This window comes from Scyliorhinus torazame, chromosome 21 (assembly GCF_047496885.1).
Source record: "Scyliorhinus torazame isolate Kashiwa2021f chromosome 21, sScyTor2.1, whole genome shotgun sequence".
NCBI classification, from domain to species: domain Eukaryota; kingdom Metazoa; phylum Chordata; class Chondrichthyes; order Carcharhiniformes; family Scyliorhinidae; genus Scyliorhinus; species Scyliorhinus torazame.
In genome coordinates, this window is record NC_092727.1 from 29,123,631 (window position 1) to 29,145,252 (window position 21,622).

Genomic DNA, 21,622 nt, shown 5'->3' on the forward strand with positions numbered 1-21,622 from the left:
TCATCCCCGCGCATATGCAGGGGGGGTGTCTCTTACGCGTCGGCCATGGTGAAGGCTGTGGCCGAGGTGGAGGGAAAAGAGTGCCCCCACGGCACAGGCCCGCCCGGGGATCGGTGGGCCCTGATCGTGGGCCAGGCCACAGTGGGGGCACCCCCCGGGGCCAGATCGCGCCCGCGCCCCCCCCCCAGGACCCCGGAGCCCGCCTAGTCCTACCGGTAAGAGAGGTGGTTTGAATCTCGCCGGCGGGACAGGCATTCCAGCAGCGGGACTTCGGCCCATCGCAGGTCGGAGATTGCCCGGGGGGGGGGGGGGCACCGACCGGCGCACCACGATTCCCGCCCCCACCGAATATCCGGTTCCGGAGACTTCGGCAACCGGCGGGGGCGGGATTCACGCCAGCCCCTGCCGATTTTCCGACCCGGCGTGGGGGTCGGAGAATCCCGCCCAATCCTGTTGTCAGCATTTGAAAAGTACATCCTCACAAATTCCCAACCCTTGACACTGCCCAGCTGACTCACAGATAATTAAGGAAAATTGAGAGAAGAAAAATCAAGATTACTCATCAAGGCATACATTAATGAATAACATTAACAACTTGAGTGGACAATCTGTTACTTTTTGTGACCTATAATTGCGATTCTAAACGAAACCTTTGGCATGTTTGCCCAACAGTTGTTGCATTGCCATAGATTAATTGAAATATGCTTGAATCAGACCATCTTGGGCATCCCTGGCATTAATGGATGCTGCCAATGGTGGTGCACTGGGCACATCACACTCTTACACCTGCTCATACTCATCCTGTTGCAGAGCACTTATTACCACCTTCCTCCAGGAGCACAGGAACTCCAATCCTCATTGATGCACAATGTTGTGCTAGGCATGGCAGACCATTAACAGATACTTTCTTCACTCCATCTCCGATGGACTGGCATGCGAAGACCTGGCTTCTCTCCAGCATCTCCTCCTCTGCGTCTGACAACATGGAGATGACTGGAGGGTCACCCCTGGTTCTCCGCCACTCTCTGGTGCTCCTGTGCTCTCGTCCATGCAAGCTGAGACCTCTGAGCGTGAGGTATAGTATGCTTTGAGAGAATGGAAGGTTTGTGGACAGTCGTTGTGCGGGATGGGCTTGTCACTGCGATCAGTTAAGGTCAGTGTCAGCGTTGGTTGGTCAGATGGCGAATTGAGGACTTGCCTCGAAAGAGAGGGATAGTTCACTTGCAAGATGTGCTGATTTGAGGAGTAATGCACAGAAGACTGTGGAAAGCAAAGAGAGTGGGTTTGTTCTTGAATGTGGCGTGGCACTCACCGTTCCTGCCCCGATTAGGTTGATGAACCTTTCGCGGTTTGCATCCAGAAGCAAGGCACTACACCCCTGCTGCTCACTCCCTCGGCCATCTCTGACCATCCTTGCTTGTCTTTCCTAGCAGCCTTCTACCTCCCATCCAAGTGGAACATAATCTACCTTGTATGTTCAAGGCTAAGGTAGACAGATTTTCAATCAGTGAGGGAAGCAAGGGTGATGGGGATAAGGCGGGAAAGAGGGGTTGAGGTTTATCAGGTCAGTCATGATCTCATTGAACGGCAGAGCAGATTTGATTGGCCAAATGGCCTACTTCTGCTCCTTCGTCTTATGGTCTTAAGGTCCATACAGCCTGGATCATCTCCAGTGATAGGTAGAGAAGCATACTGCTGCCTGGGCTCAGTGTGCTTCCTCCTGTGCTGGCTTGGACTCTGTCAAAACACGAACTGGGTGAAAAAAAAACACTAACAAACATGTTTCTGACCCCTCTGTGTTTCAGCATGTTGCTGGTATGCCCAAGAATTAAAATACAGTCCTTTATATTCTCATTCTGTATCAAATTCCTCTCTAATTCACCTATTTCCTTTCATGTTGCTTGCCCTCTTTCTTTAAGCTTACATTCCATTTTAATGGAGATAGAACATTGATCATGATGCTTGTGAGGGCACAGAGGTGATGTTAATATTGCTGTTCCATAACTAGCTCACACCTCCAATAAGTATTCTACAATCTGAAAGGTGAGGAGAAAAGTCCAATTCATGTTGCTCCCTGCAAGGTGCATCATTCCAACCATTTCTGGGCCATTGTTACGTTTTATGTGTTTCACTCTGTTGAAAAAGCAAGAGAAATGTTTCCTTTCCTCTGCACTACATTTGAGCTTGCAATTTTGAGAATTTAATTTCATTACCAAGAGGGAAAAAAAACAAATGGCAAAGCATCTGTAACAATCAACCTTTAATGTTTCTCCAGCAGCCAATGAGCTACTTAACCAATATAAATGTTGAAATACATTAAGTGAGGCATGGAATCTCAATATTCCTGTTAAGTGGCTCAAAATCTATCCTAAAACTCCCTAATTTACCCCTAAGACCACATAGGTGCATATTTACACTAGTCACCCCTCAGCAAAGATTTCCCACTTCCACACGTTTAATGTTAGAATAAAATATACCATACACAAAAATGATTGACAATTTAAGGGAGTTTTTAATAGAATCCATAATGAACGTGCATTAAAGATAGGGGGCGGGATTCTCCGCTGCCGACGCCGATATCGTAATCAGCGATCGGGCGGAAAATCGGTTCCAATGACCAAATCGGGGGCGGCGCCTGTTTGACGGCAGTTTTTGAGTCTCCACCCCCTCCGAAATGGTGTCATCGCGTTGTGCGTCGCACAGCTTTGGAACGGCGTTGGCACATCATCGGAAGACCCTCACCCAATGCTCCACCCCCAATGGGCCGAGTTCCCGACAGCACGGCTGACATGTGATCTGCACGGTCGGGATCCCAGCATGACTGTATCCAGCACTGCCACTGACGGCCGGGAGTCGTGCTGCTGGCCTGGGGGGGGGGGGGTTCTGCGAGAGCTGGGAGGACTGGTGGGGGTTGGCCAGGGGGTGTCCTGCAGGGCGGTATTTGGCAGGTCGGGTCCACACATGGCTGGCGCCATGTTGTACGGCGCGACCGCTGCAGTTCACCGCCCTGCACATGTACGGACCCAGCCAATCTCTGGCCGTTTTTGCCGCGATAGCCAGGAGATTTACCCTGCGCCGCTGCTAGCCCCTCACTGGTCCCGAAATCGGTGAGGATTCTGTGCCGATTTTGGAGTCATAAAACGCCACAGTTCCCACGCCAGGGTCGGCACCTAGCCGCAGAAGCGGAGAAACTAGCCCAGTTTATTCTCATTACCCATGCTTTTTTAAATACCTAAAATTCCTTGTATCTCTTTTATACGTCCAGCAACCCGTGATATAAGTCTTTCTCAATATATCTGACTGACTCACTCGCATTAAGGGTGGAATTTTTCATTCCCCTCCCCAGCCCATGGCATGCCTTTAGCCTAGCTACCTCTGCTCATATTTTACCAGTGGCAGGTGTCCATACCACGTGCTATACACACAATGCCCAATGGAGGGTTCCCCACCCCAGTCCCCAGATGCAGCAGATCCCCTCCCCCCACCTCACACTCCACCGAACCTTCCCCTGCCTTCCCGAACCCGGTCATCCAACATCTCTCACTGGGGCAGGCCAGATTGACCCCATCGGTAAGACCACCCAACTTACTTTGCCATTCAGCGCCATTGTTCATTGCTGTTGTGAATTGCCCACAGCCCTGCGGTGTCCACTGCTCCTGGTGGCGCTGCTGGGACAAGAGAGTTGTCCGTCATCTGACTGGCTGGCAGCTCTCAGAGACAGGACATCTGCCTGGATAGGGGTGCAAATCTCACCCTGAATAAATTAGTGACTTGACAGGTGTAAAGATTTGAGGCAAACCAGCCAGGAGGAGGTGGACATGCCACCAACTTCTCAGCCATGGGTGGAATCACCACTTCTGCAAAAAAATGAACCCTATCATGTTAATTATTTTACTGCGTCAGCAGTTAGGCATTAAGGTACTAATACATTTATAAACAATATGCTGAATGAGACTGTAGCTGCTGTGTTATCTAAAGGAAATTAAGTCAAACTTGTCAGATTGGTTAAGTATTTACAATGTATTTATTCACCATTGTCGGTAAAGTATTTGATTGAGATTTAAGTCTGAAAATTACACTGGGTAGTGTTATTGCCTGAACACTCAATGTGTCCAGCTGAAATACCCCTGCCTGCTGTTTTAATGAAAGTTCTCTCCCATTTATTTTAAATCGCGCATTATAATTTCCAACTCATGCCTACTGTACAATTTATTTCAATCTATTTGCAATCATCTCTTCAAACTATCATAAATCGAGGATGTAACTTGTAAGCAAACAAATGGCAGTACCAGTATCTCAAACCATTTCAATTTTATTCAGCAACAAAGGGAATTAAAAGATATCAATTTCTGTGTGAGATTACTGAAACGGGTAGAGACCTAGTTCAAATGAGAATTTAAACTGCGACAGATGTTTGAAAAGTTTTTTTTTTAATGCTTTCTCAAGACTAATCATACAAGGAGTATTGTTTAACCCCAGAATTCCACTTTAAGATAGGAGGTACAGCATTGTAATGCACTCAACATTTTGAGAAGACTGGTGATGTAAAATTATAAATGGGCCAATATTCTTTTGGCAGTTTTCTGTGTCTTCCAGAAGCAGTTGGGCTAAACTACCTGTATCCATGTGGTACATTCTATGTAACCTTTCTACAAGGGAGAGAAAAGGGGAAAATGATTGTTTTGTTATGCTCTTGACATAGCATAAGCTGCTTCCTTGATGTGCACTCTGACAAAGGAAGGTTCAGACTTGGAGATAGCTTTAACGCGTTTATTAAACTATCAACAATTCTCCTACTTGGATTCGACTCTACTGTTAATCCTGCTATAGCTACTCAGACTGATGAACCAGTCTGCTACAATCCACGTGGTGGGTGCGATGTTCAATCAACCCTGTGTCTGTACTCACTAAGTGTCTCCACTGGAAAGAGGCTGAGCATGTGTGATGTGTCCTTTTATATGGGTTGGTGTAATGCCCTCCTGTGGTAGTATCACCTCTGTGTGTATCGTGAATGCCCATTGGTCGTGTCCTATCTTACTGACCAATTGGTTGACTGTCTGTGTGTCATGTCTCTGGTACCCCCTCTAGTGTCTAGCCAGGTGTAGTGTATGTACATTAACCCTTTGTGTACTTACAGTGAAGTATATCACCACAATGATCTGAAAAATCTTTGACAAATTCATTGTCCTTCCAAAATTGCCAGACTGTCCCATGTGCATAAATTGCGACACCATAGCACAATAGCATCATCTGCCTTCGTGGACATTCAAACCCAGGCTTTGAAGGTGAAGGCTGGTTGGGTCTCCAAGTACAGAACAGACTCAAGAGTGACTCATTCCAGTTTGATTGACAAGCTCTGCAATCACTGCTAATTTCATGAGAAGGGAAGAGCATAGAATTATATAGTTGAACAAAATAAATCTGTTGCTTCAATATCACGTTAACAACAAAACCTTTGCAAAATAAGATTGCCAGAGGTAATCTTAAAATGTGCTCGCTGCACAATCTTTGACTGTGAAATTGCTGCAGATCAGAAGCCTCTTTAAGGAGTTGAATGTGTAGAGTCTACCCCTGCAATTATGCACAGGGCACATTTTCACACAGTGTAGCTGTTATGACCTTTAGCAGATGAGCAATATTATGATGGAGCAATGACCAATTTCCCTGATCATACGTCAAGGCGATGGAGTAGCATAAGCAGGCTGATCATGTGGATCTAATAAGCATACGTTTATGCGTTACCAATTTTGTTTCTGGATAGCCAGCTATGATTTCCATGGCGATAGATCGTGACCAATCTCGTCAAGCTGTATCTGAATTGCATGAAATTGTTTGGCTTTTAACACTGTAGTGCCAAATGCACAAAATGATCATTGCATAGGCTGCATATTTTGCATTCTGTCCCGTTGGCCCCAATATTGGTTTTCAAAGTAGGAGTGGGGACAGAGTTCCAGACAGGATTCCCACATGTTGCAAAGTTTTGACTCCACTGCCTTTTTTTAACAAGAGGATCCCCATTCTGAAGTCATTCTGATTGGCATCCAGGCAGGCTGGGAGCACTCAGTGGTCGGCCACAACCACAGGGAAGGAGCCTGCAGCTGGATTTGGTCAGTTGGAGGAAGGAAAGGTGTGAGTGCCCTTCGAGGGGTCCGAATGCAACCGAGGGGGCTGCGGTGCTTGCACAAGGGAAATGAAACATGTCAACCTGGAGAGCTCCGAGGAAGCAGTTTTCTCCTTCTGGGCCAGAAACATGTTGTGAAACATTATTATTATTATTGAGGGCACTCACATTCGACCCAAAGCTGACCTCACCTCCCTTGAGCTGGCCCAGATTTTCCGAGGCACAGAAAACCCGGCCAGCCTCGATAAAACCTATAGCTCACTCAAGTAGTTCTGTCTGTTGTGGCAATATGCACTTCTAGTCTGGAGCTATGGATAGTGTTTGCAGAGGCTCACAGAATTATAACTCACAGAATTGTTACAGCACAAAGAAGGCCATTTGGCCCATTGTGTCTGCACCAGCTCTCCGAATGATCAAATCACCATTGTGCCATTCCCCTCCATTCTCTCTGTTCTCTGCAACATTCGTCCTTTTCAGGTAATAGTCTAATTCCATTTTGAATGCTTTGATTGAACATTTCCAGGCAGTGCATTCCAGAGCTTAACCACTCGCTGCGTGAAAACGTTTTTTCATTGTCACTTTTGCTTCTTTTGCCAATTACTTTAAATCTGTGCCCTCTCGTTCTCGATCCTTTCATGAATGGGTACAGTTTCTCCCTATCTGCTCTGTCCAGACTGTGATGGTATGCATAAAGCAATTTTGTACGTAATATTGTGCAAGATCTCCGACCACTAGGTGGCAGTGTAAATCCACCACTGATCCTGGGGCGGGGGAGTTGGGAGTAGGTCGTGTTGGAGGATAGAGGTAGCTCAACAATAGTTAATTAGTGTTAGTAGTGGGGCAGCACGGTGGCGCAGTGAGCAGCACTGCTGCCTCATGGCGCCGAGGTCCCAGGTTCAATCCCGGCTCTGGATTGTCCGTGTGGAGTTTGCACATTCTCCCCGTGTTTGTGTGGGTTTCGCCCCCACAACCCAAAGATGTGCAGGCTAGGTGGATTGACCACACTAAATTGACCCTTAATTGGAAAAAATGAATTGGGTACTCTAAATTTATTTATTTTTAAAGAAGAAGAAAAAAATAATGTCAGTAGCTTATTATTTTATTTATCCTAGTTATCTTTATCACGCATTTGTTTCATAATTATTTATTTTAACTAGATGTTCTGTAGTTCATCATTCACTTCGGCCAGTCTACAGAACATGACACAGACCCTTCATGATTTTGAATTCCTTTATCAAAACTTCACTCAGTCTACTTTTCGCCAAGTGAAAAACAATCCTAACATATCTAATCTCTCTTCATACCTGAAGTTCCTCACCCCTGGAGCCATTCACATTAATCTTTTCTGCACTCTCTCCAATATCTTCACATCTTTCTAAATGGCAACATTATTTTCCCTTAAGAAATCCAGGCTGATTCTCCTTAATTAATTCACACTTGCCAATGTAACTATTAATTTTGTTCTGAATTATTGTTCCTCTAAATATCCCCAGCATTGGGGCCTGTAGTTTCACCCATTTTTGAACAAGGATTGGCAATTCTCCAGTCCTCTTGAACCCACACTTGAGTTTGAGGAAGACTGGAAAATTAGGGCCAGTGTTTCCATAATGTCCACTCTCACGTCCCTCAGTATCCTTTCTAACGTTCAATTTTTTCCCATCACATGGCTGACCAGGAATCTCTTCCTGGAAGGATTTGCAGGTCGATCCTCAACTTGTTTCGCCAAGTTATGAACACACCTTTCTTGGTCATTTGGGTGGAGGTTGAACCTAGAGCTTCTGCATCAGAGGCAGGGGGATGCTGCCCACTATATCACAAGACCTGCCTGGTTTAATCAGTTAGATAAGTTAAACGTGAGGCTCTCAGCCTTATTATTATATTGTTATGGGCGAGGCGTTTTCAGAACCCCAAAATGTATCATGGAGTTCAACCAACCTCACCCCTTAATGTATTTGTTGCTTTTCCGAGCACACGGTTTTTCCCTAGGTGTGGGATTACAATTATGGACACGTGGGTTTTTAAACACAAAATACTGTTTATTCCATGAACTCAACTTAACATCTTAAATAAACATTGGATCTCTTAACACCCCTTACTCCAAAGATAACTCAGAAAATATTGCAACAGTAAATAACTCTTTAAAATGTTCCTTCAAACTTCCAAGAGACTTAACACCTTCAAACAGTATCACACCAGGTTAAAGGATATATATATTTTCTGTAGAATGGCAGAGATATATTAGCTTGGTTGATTTCAGCTCCAGCATCTTGTTTTTTCCCTGCAGCTCTCTGGACACACACAGACACACACAACCTGCTTTCTCCAACTGCAAAACTAAACTGCAAAACTTGCAGCTCTCTGGAAACACACAGACACACACACTGCTTTTTAAACTGCAACTAAAAACCTGCAAAATGGCTGACCTAAAGCCCAGCCCCACCCACTCTCTGATATCACTGTTTTCTTAAAGGTACATTGCTTACACATCCATTTCTTAACGGCGCTCTTGCATGAGACCTCCCCCCAAGAAAAAAAAACCATCAACTTCAAGATGGTTTCATTTTTCACTTTTGCACCATCCACTAAGAAATGTACACAGTAAATATATCTTTTCGTTTTTAAAAAAAAATACGCATGCAAACAGGTATAATAATGTAGTCCATTTTTCTTTGCTCTTCTTCCTCCAACCGAAATCCTTCTCGATTGACAGTCTCTTTGAACAAAGTCTCTGCACGATCCATCCATTCCTCTACTCCTCGGTATTTCTCTTCAGAATCAGACACTTTAGTTCAATCTGACCACAAAACTCCTTGCAGTTCTCCAATACAGGAACATTGGTTACCACAGCTTTCAGGCAGTCAAATGCCTGTTGAAAGTCCGCTGTCCATTGAACCTTTTTAGGTTTCTTTAGCAATTCCATCAGTGGAGTAATCACGGCACACAACCTTTGCCCAAAAGTTCGATCAAATTCATTCATGCTAAGAGATTGCATTATTTCCCTTCGTCTTGTGGGTATCGGAAACTCCTCAAGGAAAGTGATTTGGGCTTCTCCAAATTCACTTTCGGCTAGGTTCATCACCAAACCCACTACCTGAAGTCGATCGAAGAACTCCATCTGATGGTTTAAATGTTCTTTCCATGTCTGGAAGTTGGAAATAGAAGCAGATTGTCCCACTTTCTCCATGCAATCCTTCACTGGTGGGATAGGATAAGAGTCCGTTCTTGTAACTGTATTCACCTTTCGATAGTCCACACACAACCGTTGGGTACCATCACTATGGGTGAGCTCCATTGGCTGCAACCCACTTAAATTCTGCCATTTTTCAGCATACTCTCAATCTCTCTGTTAACCTGTGCCAATTTTAACGGATTAAGTCTATATGGATGTTGTTTGATAGGAACAGCATTTCCCCCATCTACATCATGTATAGCCATTTTAGTACTTCCCAATTTATCTCTACAAACTTGCCCATGTGATACCAATACCTCTTTCAGGTCAGTTTGTTTTTCCTCTGGAAGGTAACTTAGCAATTCATCCCAATTTTTAAGAACATCCTCATTTTCCAATTTAATTTGAGGTATGTCAAATTCACAGTCATCTGGATTTGGTTCGTCACTTTGAGTTAGAATCATTAAAACCTCCTTTTTCTCTCCTTCCCTTTCAAAGTACCTTTTAAGCATATTCACATGACACACTTGGTGAGTCTTCCTTCTATCTGGTGTTTTTACCACATAATTCACCTCACTTAATTTCCTTTCAATCTGATACGGCCCACAAAACCTAGCTTTTAAAGGCTCACCCACCACTGGTAACAACACTAAAACTTTATCCCCACTGGCAAAACTACGAACTTTGGATTTCTTGTCCGCTACCCGTTTCATCACATTTTGTGCAACTTTCAAATGTTGTCTAGCCAATTCACCTGCTCTATTTAATCGTTCCCTAAAATTTGACACGTAATCCAATAGTGTAATTTCCGATTTCTCACTCACCAATTTTTCCTTAATCAATTTAAGTGGTCCTCTTACCTCATGACCAAAAATTAGTTCAAAAGGACTAAATTTGGCAGACTCATTAGGTGCATCCCTAATTGCAAACAATACGAATGGGATTCCTTTATCCCAATCCTCTGGATAATCTTGACAATACGCCCTCAACATTGTCTTTAATGTCTGATGCCACCTTTCTAACGCTCCCTGCGATTCTGGATGGGACGCAGTTGATTTAAATTGTTTTATTCCGAAGCTATCCATAACTTCTTTGAATAACTTTGAAGTAAAATTTGTTCCTTGATCCGATTGAATTTCTGTGGGTAGTCCATATCTAGTAAAGAATTTAAGTAACACCTCCACAATCCTTTTAGCTGTAATATTACGTGCTGGAATGGCCTCTGGAAACCTAGTAGACACATCCATTACAGTCAAAAGATATTGATTCCCACTTTTTGTTTTCGGGAGCAGTCCTACACAATCGATTAGGACCCTTGTAAAAGGTTCCTCAAATGCTGGAATGGGTATTAAGGGCACTGGTTTTATCATTGCTTGAGGTTTCCCTATCACTTAACATGTGTGACATGATTGACAAAATTTAGCTCCATCTTTATGTAGTCCAGGCCAATAAAAATGTTTCTGGATTTTAGCTTGATGTTTTCTTATTCCCAAATGACCTCCCACTGGTACCTCATGTGCAACTCGCAACACCTCTTTTCTATACTCTACCGGCAATACTACTTGATGAACTTCTGCCCACTTTTCATCTGCCTGCATATGTACAGGTCTCCATTTTCTCATCAAGACATCATTTTTACGGTAATAACACTCTGGTATACTCTCAGATTCCTCTTCAGTATATGCTTTCTGATATATTTGTTTTATTTCTACATCTTTCTGTTGTAACTCCGCCAATTTTCCTGAACTAAAAATATCCGCCTCATCCTCCACCTGTTCTTGTTCTTTTTCAACCATCTGATCAAAAATTGTTTCTGACAATTGCACTTCAACTTCATCTTCACTCTTTGATTTCTCCTCTTGTCTTAACCTGTGACTTTGTGACATTGTTACTACACAGTCCGGAAAAATCTCAGGATATTCATCCTTCAACACTTCAGTTGACTGATTTTCCACTGGCTTATCAACCACAGTAGGCATCACTCCCATCTGCGATCCAGCTATATCATTAGCCAAGATAAACTGTATTCCTGGACAAGATAATTTATCTATTACTCCTACTACCACTTCACCACTCTTCACTGGACTTTCCAACCTTACCTTATATAATGGAACGCTACTCCTCTCACCCTGAATTCCACATATCACCATCTTTTCTGGCAACATTCTTCCCAAACTACATAATTCCTCATCTCTTAAAGATTCACCATTAAAGATTGACTAGCCCCTGTATCTCTTAAAATTGTGACTTCTTTACCTGCTCCTCCTGATACACATGAGTAAACTTTACCCACACAAGTAAATTCTTTAAAAACATCTGGCACCTTCTCAACAATTACTTCTTGAACAGGCTGTACAATCGTTTGCACCTCCTTTGCTTCCCTTGGGCTTTCCTTTACCACTCTAACAAATCCCACTGTCTTATCCTCTTTTACCACATCAGCCTTCCCAGTGCTTTTCTTCAACCACCAACACTGTGACTTTACATGGCCTAGTTTATTACAGTGAAAACATTTTAAACTTTTCATTTCTTTTCCACCCTCCTGGATTTATTTTTTAATCTGAGGTACACTCTCTTTATTGTCTCCCATCAGATCACCTTTACCTTTACCACTTGAGTATTTCTCATGTCCCCAGTTTCTACCCCTCACCGGCTGAAACTGATGTCGGAAACCAATCTTTGATTTATGAACTAATTCATAATCATCTGCCATTTCCGCTGCTTAACTCGCAGTTTTAACCCTCGGTTCTTCCACATGAGTTCTCACTCCGTCAGGAATTGAATTTTTAAACTCCTCCAAAAGTATAATTTCTCTGAGAGCTTCATATGTTTGGTCTATTTTCAAAACCCTTATCCACCTATCAAAATTAATCTGTTTGAGCATTTCAAAGACCATGTATGTTTGACCAAATTCTTTCCTTAAATTTCTAAAACTTTGTCTGTAAGCTTCAGGCACTAGCTCATATGCACTTAAGATGGATTTCTTCACCTCCTCATACGTTCCAGATACCTCCTCCGGTAGTGATGCAAACACTTCACTCGCTCTACCTACCAGCTTTGTTTGAATCAGTAACACCCACATGTCCTGTGGCCATTTCATTTGTTTAGCTACCTTCTCAAATGAAATGAAAAAGGCTTCCACTTCCTTCTCGTCAAACCTTGGCAATGCTTGGACATAGGGGGCCGGTTTAGCTCACTTGGCTAGACAGCTGGTTCGTGACGCAGAGCGAGACCAGCAGCGCGGGTTCAATTCCAGTACCGGGGTTATTCAAGAAGGTCCGTCCTTCTCGATCTTGGGCAGCACGGTAGCATTGTGGATAGCACAATTGCTTCACAGCTCCAGGGTCCCAGGTTCGATTCCGGCTTGGATCACTGTCTGTGCGGAATCTGCACATCCTCCCTGTGTGTGCGTGGGTTTCCTTTGGGTGCTCCGGTTTCCTCCAACAGTCCAAAGATGTGCAGGTTAGGTGGATTGGCCATGATAAATTGCCCTTAAGTGTCCAAAATTGCCCTTAGTGTTGGGTGGGGTTACTGGGTTATGGGGATTGGGTGGAGGTGTTGACCTTGGGTAGGGTGCTCTTTCCAAGAGCCGTTGCAGACTCGATGGGCCGAATGGCCTCCTTCTGCACTGTAAATTCGATGATAATCTATGATATTTAAATAGATTCCCACCAAGCCTTCGACAATGATGCTCTTTCTCACTATCCTCATCACTATCATCCAACTGTACGTTTCCTTTTATGGCTGCCAATTTTAACTGATTGTCATGTTTCATGGCCATTTTCTGAAGTTTAAACTCCCTCTCTTTATCTGTTTCCCTGATCTGTATCTCCCTTTCTTTTCTTTTTTGTTCTGCTCGGGTTATTCTTTCTTTTTTCCTTTCTTCGCTCTCCTTTTCTTTTTCCTCTCTCTCTCTTTCTCTTTCGTTTTCCTCGCTCTCTCTTTCTCTTTCTTTTTCCTTTCTCTCTCTTTCTCTTTCTTTTTCCTCTCTCTCACTCTCGTATGCCAGCCATGTTCCATGTTCTTTCTCATGTTCCATTTGTTTAATTTGCAACTGAATTTTTGCCATTTCCAATGAGTCAAACTCTATCTCAGGCAACTTTAAATGCTTAACCACTGCCATTTTTTCCATTTAACCACCTCATCTTTTCGTGCTTTGTCAGGTAATGTTAACTGCAATGTTCTTGCCAAATCTAACAGTCTGCTTTTTGTTTCTATCGATAAAGTACTACGTGTGACATTCTCCACCCCCAAAAACTTCTGAGCCTCTGAAAGAGCCCCACCCACTCTCTGACATCACTGTTTTCTTAAAGGTACATTGCTTACACATCCATTTCTTAAAGGCGCTCTTGCACGACAATATTTAAATGCAAACCACCTCTTGGGATGCGGGTTGGATGCCTAATTCCTGGAACTGGTTGGGAAAAGGAGGTGTGAGGTTTTTAAAATGTATACATCACACCCAACCTGCCCAGTTTGTACACTAGTGCAAAAGACAACCAGCAAATAAAATAACTGATCAACTTGCCAAACTACAAAACCTGGAAGTAAATCTGTGACCCCCTTTAGCAACCAGGAATTTCCACGGAGTCCAATGAACTTGGACTGAAATGCTGACTCTGTATTTCTCTCCAATGGTGCTGCCTGACCTGGTTTGTATATCCATTAGAAAGCAGGAATGTTAAGGCTAAGAAACAGAGAGAGCGGATGTCCCCTTCCCTTTGCCACCACCTCTTCATCAGAAACGCAAGGGGGATTCCACCGCATTTCTGGTGAGGCTATGGTGACAAAAGGGAGCAGGTCTGAGGAAATTCCTGGTCCCTTCATGTGCACCAAGGGTTTGTTTGCCTGCAATGAACCACCGGTGATAGCTTTCTCTTACTGCAAATGGTTCAGTGCTAACTAATGGTGCATGCACACTACAAATTTGTGTTCAGTGGCAGGCAAATTTGGCTTGGTACTGACAATAAACTTATGGAGTGTAAACAGTCTTAATTAACTTAGACTGCTGGAAAATGTAAGAATCAATGGTGCAATATGTATAATCGCATTGAATTGCAGCTTCGGGAAAGTCAGGTCGAATAACTTGAGGGGCACGCCGGATAGCTTTCCATTGTACCTGAGAAAGCAAGTCACCAGTCAAACCTTTGACGTCTTCACGATTGTACTGGTCTATCGACAGGCCAATGGAGAGTATCGTTGACAGCTTTTTCACCTTCACAAAGTAAGGCAAAGCCAATGTAAAACATCTTACACTCCTATCCTGTTCAGAACAGGTGAAACAAATCTGAAGAAGGGCCAACAAATAGGATAATCCAAGAGCAGGGCACTCCAAACATCAACAATCTCATCAATAGTAAATTTTAAGCATTAGAGCTATCCTGCAAGTGAGCACTTCACAAGGGTTTTCTGTGACGAAGGAAACTAGAAGCAAAACGTATTACCAGAGAGGTTTCAGGAACTTGTCATTGTATTAACCAATCTTCGAATGCAACAGGACATGAGGTTTGAATCTGTGCCGAACTCACGATTTTATATAGTCTCCCTTCTTGCACAAGTCAAAGGTCAATAACTAAATCACTTCTTCACACAGTGCGGATGCACTTAGTAAATGAACTTTATTTTCCGTATTAAAATGGCTCGACATTTATCATGGTCATAAATACATGTTTTATTTGCTGAAAGTTAAAACGGGTCTCACTGTGGTTTTCTTAATACAAAGATCTGACACAAAGCCTATTATTAATCCTGAAGTGTGGTTTGCTAAAACATTACCATTCTCCTTAATTGGGCGAACATGTTGATATTCACTGACCCAGAGTCACCCAGACTTGAGGGCGGGATTCTCGGTTGCCCAACGCCGATATTTTAATTGTCGATCAGGCAGAAAATCCCTGTTTACGATCGAATAGGGGGCGGCACTTGTTTTCACAGGCTCCGCCGCCTCCAAAGCGGCATCATCTAGGAGCGCGCTGCACGCCATTGCAACGGTGTCAGCACGTCACTTGGAGGCCCTCCCCGATGCTCTATCCCGGATGGGCTGAGTTCCCGATGGTGCGGGGCACGTGTGCTCTCAGTTTTCGTGAACCTGGCATGGTGGTTGCGGACTGTGTCCTGTGCCGCCACAGTTGGGAGGGAGCCGTGCTGCTGGCCGGGGAGTGGACTTTGTCGAAGGCTGGGGGGATTGGTAGGTGTGTCCAGGGGGACACTGTCTGGCAGGCCAGGTCCGCGCGTGGCTGGTGCCATGTTGTACGGCGTGACTGCTGCAGGTCGTCGCCATTCGCATGCGCGGCCACAGACTTGGCAATTCTCCGGCTGTTGATATCGGGGATGTCGGGTGTTTTACGTGGCGCAGCTGCTTGCCACTCACCGGTTAGAGCATCGGTACGGGGGCGGCGGCGGCTTTTCCGACGTAAAACCAGAGACATCATGCAGATATAGCTTCAAAATCGGAGAATCCAGCCCAAAATATTTGCTCCATTCCCTCTCCACAGATACTCTCAGATCTATTGTGATTTTCCAGCATTTTCTGTTTTTGTTTCAGATTCCAGCAGCTGCAGTAATTTGCTTTAATGTTGATATTCTACCTGTCCTCAGGTATTGGATTGTCAGTCATATTAGCCAAAGGATATCAATATTTAAGGAACTCAAAATTGCAACTCGCGCCCCTCAGCTTTCCTTTCTACAACTATTTTTAGGGTTTAGAAGCCCAAGTTTATGTCAATTGATCAATACTTCCTTCTTCATTTTCTTAGCCTTCACTGCGCTCTCTTCAACCTTGCTAGCGTGTCTCCATTTGACTGAAAGAGGAGTAAGTTTTTGTTCATGAAATCATTACTGGATAGCTGCAAGTAATAGTCCTGCAGTGCACACAATAAGACAAGGGGCGAAATTCTCCTACCCGCCCCGCCACATTTCTGCCCCGACCGGCCGGCGGGAGTCTCCGTAACACCGGCCGGTCAATGGGGTTTCCCATTGTGGGGCAGCCCCACGCCGTCGGGAAACCCCCCGGCGCCGGCAAAACGGAGACTCCCGCCGGCGGAGAATGACGCCCCAGTTGTCCTTTTTTATTGGGATATTTAGACACCTGTGAAACACTGAGACAAGAAAAAAATGGCAATAAGCAAGAAATAATGGCTGGGTTAGAGTTCAGTTTTTACACCTCTGGGAAGTTTTCTTCAAATCTTCCAGTCCCGTATCTACAAAATGTCAGAATCATAGAATTTACAGTGCAGAAGGAGGCCATTCGGCCCATTGAGTCTGCACCTGTCCTTGGAAAGAGCACCCTACCTAAGCCCACACCTCCACCCTATCCCAGTAACCCTGTAACCCAGTAACCCCACCTAACCTTTTTGGACATTTAGCATGGCCAATCCACCTAACCTGCACATCTTTGGACCGTGGGAGGAAACTGGAGCACCCGGAGGAAACCCACACAGACACGGGGAGAAAGTGCAAACTGCACACAGTCAGTGACCCAAACCGGGAATTGAACCTGGGACCCTGGAGCTGCGAAGCAACTGTGCTACCACTGTGCTACCGTGCCCCCCCCCCCCCCCCCCACCCGTCATTGCAAATGATAATTACTTGTTAAATAAACTTATTTTGACATAAGTCACTCTTAGAATAGCTCAGCTCTAGCGAATTAAACAAGTTTGTATAGTGTGCCACCTTTATCAATTAAAGATGGCATTCTTGACATTTCCTCATTGTTGAGACCTCTGCAGTCAGATTCAAGAGTTGAAATGTTCTTTTCTTTCCAACAACTCTGAGATGAAGTTCTGCGAACCATTCTACCGCTTCAATCTGTATCGTGGATTGATCTCACAACCCGCCATCCAATGGGCCTGAGTGCACAACGCAAATCGAACCATGAAGCAGGCATGAAGAGGGAGATTGGAAAAGCTACATCTGTTCTCCTTGGAAAAGAGAAGGTTTGATAGAGATTCTCAAGCCGATGAGTGGTTTGGTAAATTAGATTCAGAAAGGCAGCTCCCGCTGATAAGTGGGTAGACAATAAGGAGCCAAAGATTTAAAATCACTGGCAAAACGATCGAGGAGGAAGATGAGAGGAATTTTTTTTCATTCAGAGGATTGTCAGGATATGGAATGCTCAAGCTGAAAAGGTGTCGGAAGCTGATTCCATAGCTAGTTTCAAAGTGATTTGGACAGGTTATTGAGGATGAGGAACTTAAGAGGGTTGCAGACAAAAAACACAGATTTGTGTGTCTAAACACGGCTATCTTTTCAAAAGAGCCAGCATGTGCATGGTGGGCCTAATTTCCTCCTTCAGTGCTGTATGTTTCCATGATTCTGTCATTCTACAGTGGCCCCAATGTGACAATCTCACTCAAAACCTACACAGACAGAAATAATATAGGGCAATGTCAGATTAATGCCAAACTTATTGGCTGATTATTGGGGTAAATTGAAGGAGGCCTTACTATGAGTTTTATCTGAGCAAAGATAAGTGTTCTCTTTGCAATATCATTTTGAACCTATTAAATAAAATATATTTGGCCACTGAATTGTTATTGTTAACAGTAGCACAGTGGTTAGCATTGCTGCCTCACAGCGCCAGGGATCTGGTTCAATTTCAACCTTGGGTAGCTGTCTGCGTGGAGTTTGCACGTTCTCCCGGTATTTGCGAGGGTTTCCTCCGGGTGCTCCGGTCTCTTCTCACAGTCCAAAGATGTGCAGGTTAGGTGGATTGACCATGTTAAAACATTTCCCCTTAGTATCCAAAGATTAGGTGAAGTTACAGGGATAGGGCGAGGGAGTGGGCCAAGGTTAGGGTGCACTTTCGGAGTTTCGATGCAGACTCGATGGGACAAATGGCGTCCTTCTGTCGGGATTCTATGACTCTATAATATCATCAGTTGTTCTGCTCCTTTTCCTTCTTCACTGGAGTTGCTGAAAAAATCTGAAACATTGGAAGATGGTTGGAAGTGGACACCATTTGAAGGCCTTGTTATAATGAACAGAGATAGTAGGTAGCAGCTGTTTAGCATGGAGGAACAAGGTTAACTAATGGTGAAATTTATTTTGTATGCACAAACTTGTTTGCAGCACAATGTGAATGGGCTGGCGATATAATCTGCCTGAATAAGCTGATATAGCTCACTTGGGAGTGAAAACAGTGAGCTGGTAAACAGGTGTCCATTACAATCTCTGGCCAGCTGTAATTAACTTCCAACAGACAGATTAACTGTCATAACCAGGTACTAATGATTCTGGCAACAGTTGAGGAGACGGACCTACAACAGAGCAAAAAATTGGAATGACAAAAGCGCTGCATGTGCCCTCAAATGGAAAAGAATGGGCTGTTCACTGTGTAAAGGGATTTAGACATGTGGAAAATCTGCACTGATCTAGCATTGCCGCAATGACCTCCCATTGGGCTTCACTGTAGGGAAATGGTTGGGTTTACATTATAGATGGAATTCTCTCATCTGGGACGAAGTCCTGTGGTGGGTGTGGGGACAGCGAATGTTTTCCACCATGGAGGCCACTGGGGTGTTGTGCCATATCGCGTGAGCCCCCCCCCCCCCCCCCCCCCTCATACATTTTGCAGTTGGGGGTTTTCCCATGTTTTATGCAGCAGAGTGGGCTGGATGGCTCATGACCCACAATCATATCCAGGAACCCTTTTTTAAAAGGCCTCCGAACATCAATGGCCCACTGCTGAAGAATGAAGATGGGCCTCCTGTAGACAAAAGATGGACCAACATAGAACATAGAACATAGAAAATACAGCACAGAACAGGCCCTTCGGCCCACGATGTTGTGCCGAACCTTTGTCTTAGATTAATCATAGATTATCATTGAATTTACAGTGCAGAAGGAGGCCATTCGGCCCTTTGAGTCTGCACCAGCTCTTGGAAAGAGCACCCTACCCAAACTCAACACCTCCACCCAACACCAAGGGCAATTTGGACATTAAGGGCAATTTATCATTGGCCAATTCACCCAACCCGCACATCTTTGGACTGTGGGAGGAAACCGGAGCACCCGGAGGAAACCCACGCAGACACGGGGAGGACGTGCAGACTCCGCACAGACAATGACCCAAGCCGGAATCGAACCTGGGACCATGGATCTGTGAAGCAATTGTGCTATCCACAATGCTACCGTGCTGCCCTTAAGAACAAATAAATCTACACTATATCATTTTCCCGTAATCCATGTACCTATCCAACAGCTGCTTGAAGGTCCCTAATGTTTCCGACTCAGCTACTTCCACAGGCAGTGCATTCCATGCCCCACCACTCTCTGGGTAAAGAACCTACCTCTGATATCCCTCCTATATCTTCCACCTTTCACCTTAAATTTATGTCCCCTTGTAATGGTGTGTTCCACCTGGGGAAAAAGTCTCTGACTGTCTACTCTATCTATTCCCCTGATCATCTTATAAACCTCTATCAAGTCGCCCCTCATCCTTCTCCGCTCTAATGAGAAAAGGGCTAGCACCCTCAACCTTTCCTCGTAAGACCTACTCTCCATTCCAGGCAACATCCTGGTAAATCTTCTTTGCACCTTTTCCAGAGCTTCCACATCCTTCCTAAAATGAGGCGACCAGAACTGTACACAGTACTCCAAATGTGGCCTTACCAAAGTTTTGTACAGCTGCATCATCACCTCACGGCTCTTAAATTCAATCCCTCTGTTAATGAACGCGAGCACACCATAGGCCTTCTTCACAGTTCTATCCACTTGAGTGGCAACTTTCAAAGATGTATGAACATAGACCCCAAGATCTCTCTGCTCCTCCACAATGTCAAGAACTCTACCGTTAACCCTGTATTCCGCATTCATATTTGTCCTTCCAAAATGGACAACCTCACACTTTACCAAGTTACTAAAGCTGGAAGAATCATCTGATAGATGCTCCCCTCCACCCACAGCTGTGCGTTCCATGGTCTATCGCCGCTGGAGGCCTCCACTCCCATATTTGGAGAGGCCTCCAGGTCTTCTTCAAGTAAGTCCAAGACGTGTCCTTGGCCAATGCGATTTCCTGCTAGTGGCGCAGACATTAGGACGGCACGGTAGCACAGTGGTTAGCACTGTTGCTTCACAGCTCCAGGGTCCCAGGATCGATTCCCAGCTTGGGTCACTCTCTGTGCGGAGTCTACACATTCTCACCATGTCTGCGTGGGTTTCCTCCAGGTGCTTCTTTTCCTCCCACAGTCCAAAGATGTGCATATTAGGTGGATTGGCCATGGGAAATTGCCCTTTGTGTCCAAAAAAAGGTCAGGTGGTGTTACTGGGTTATGGGGATAGGGCGGAACAATGGGCTTAAGTAGGGTGTTCTTTCCGAGGGCCGGTGCAGACTCGATGGGCCGAATGCCCTCCTTCTGCACTGTAAATTCTATGATTCTATGATAATCGGGGGGAAGGGTGTGATTCCGGTTGGGCCATGATCTGCATCCGATTGGTGTGATGCAAATCGGTTTCACACTGGCTTCTGATGGGAATTGCGACTTGCCATGGCAGCTAGGAGCAGAAGATCCCGCTGTCATTTTATGTCACTGTAAAATTGAACTTTGGTCCTCCTGCCTCGGGCCTGTGACGGGACACTCTGTGCAGGGCCCAGTGTTGGGCAGTTTAAATGCTGCCACATCCCGTTCTGATGGGGAAACTAAGGGAACGGCCATTGAGGTCAGGGATTTAAACTGCAGTTTTGTATTGAAGACAACAAGCAAGTTTTTGTTAACAATTTTTTTTTTGTTCTTTCATTAAACAGGCATTGCTATTGTTATTGGCTCTTTTAAAGTAACTTTTAGTTTTTTTTATGATTGAAGATGGTTAATATTTAATATTTATAAGTGAACATAGGTCTTGTTTTTTTTTAATCTGTGAAACTATTTAAATCTGCAGTATATTATTATTTAACTTTACATGTGGTGTGCTTAAAGTGTATATTTTAATTTAGAATTTGGCAACAGAAAATTTAGTTGGGAAGAAAAGTCAGAACTTCTCAGGCCACTATCAATGGAGATTCTTGAATCGGGGCAAAAAGTAAATAACACAGCCTCCATGGGGTGACATGTTGGCACAGTGGTTAGCGCCAGGGATCCAGGTTCGATTAAGACCTCTGTCTGTGTTGAGTTTGCACATTCTCCCCTTGTCTGCGTGGGTTTCCTCTGGGTGCTCCGGTATCCTCCCACAGTCCAAAGATGTGCAGGTAAGGTGAATTGTCCAAAGATTAGGTGGGGTTGTGGGGATAGATAGTCGAGGGGGGCCCTTCAGTTGCTTCGGTAAGGAGCTACATCTCAAGGCATTTCTTTGATACTCGGCCTAAGTAGCTGCTCTTTCAGAAGGTGGATGCAGAC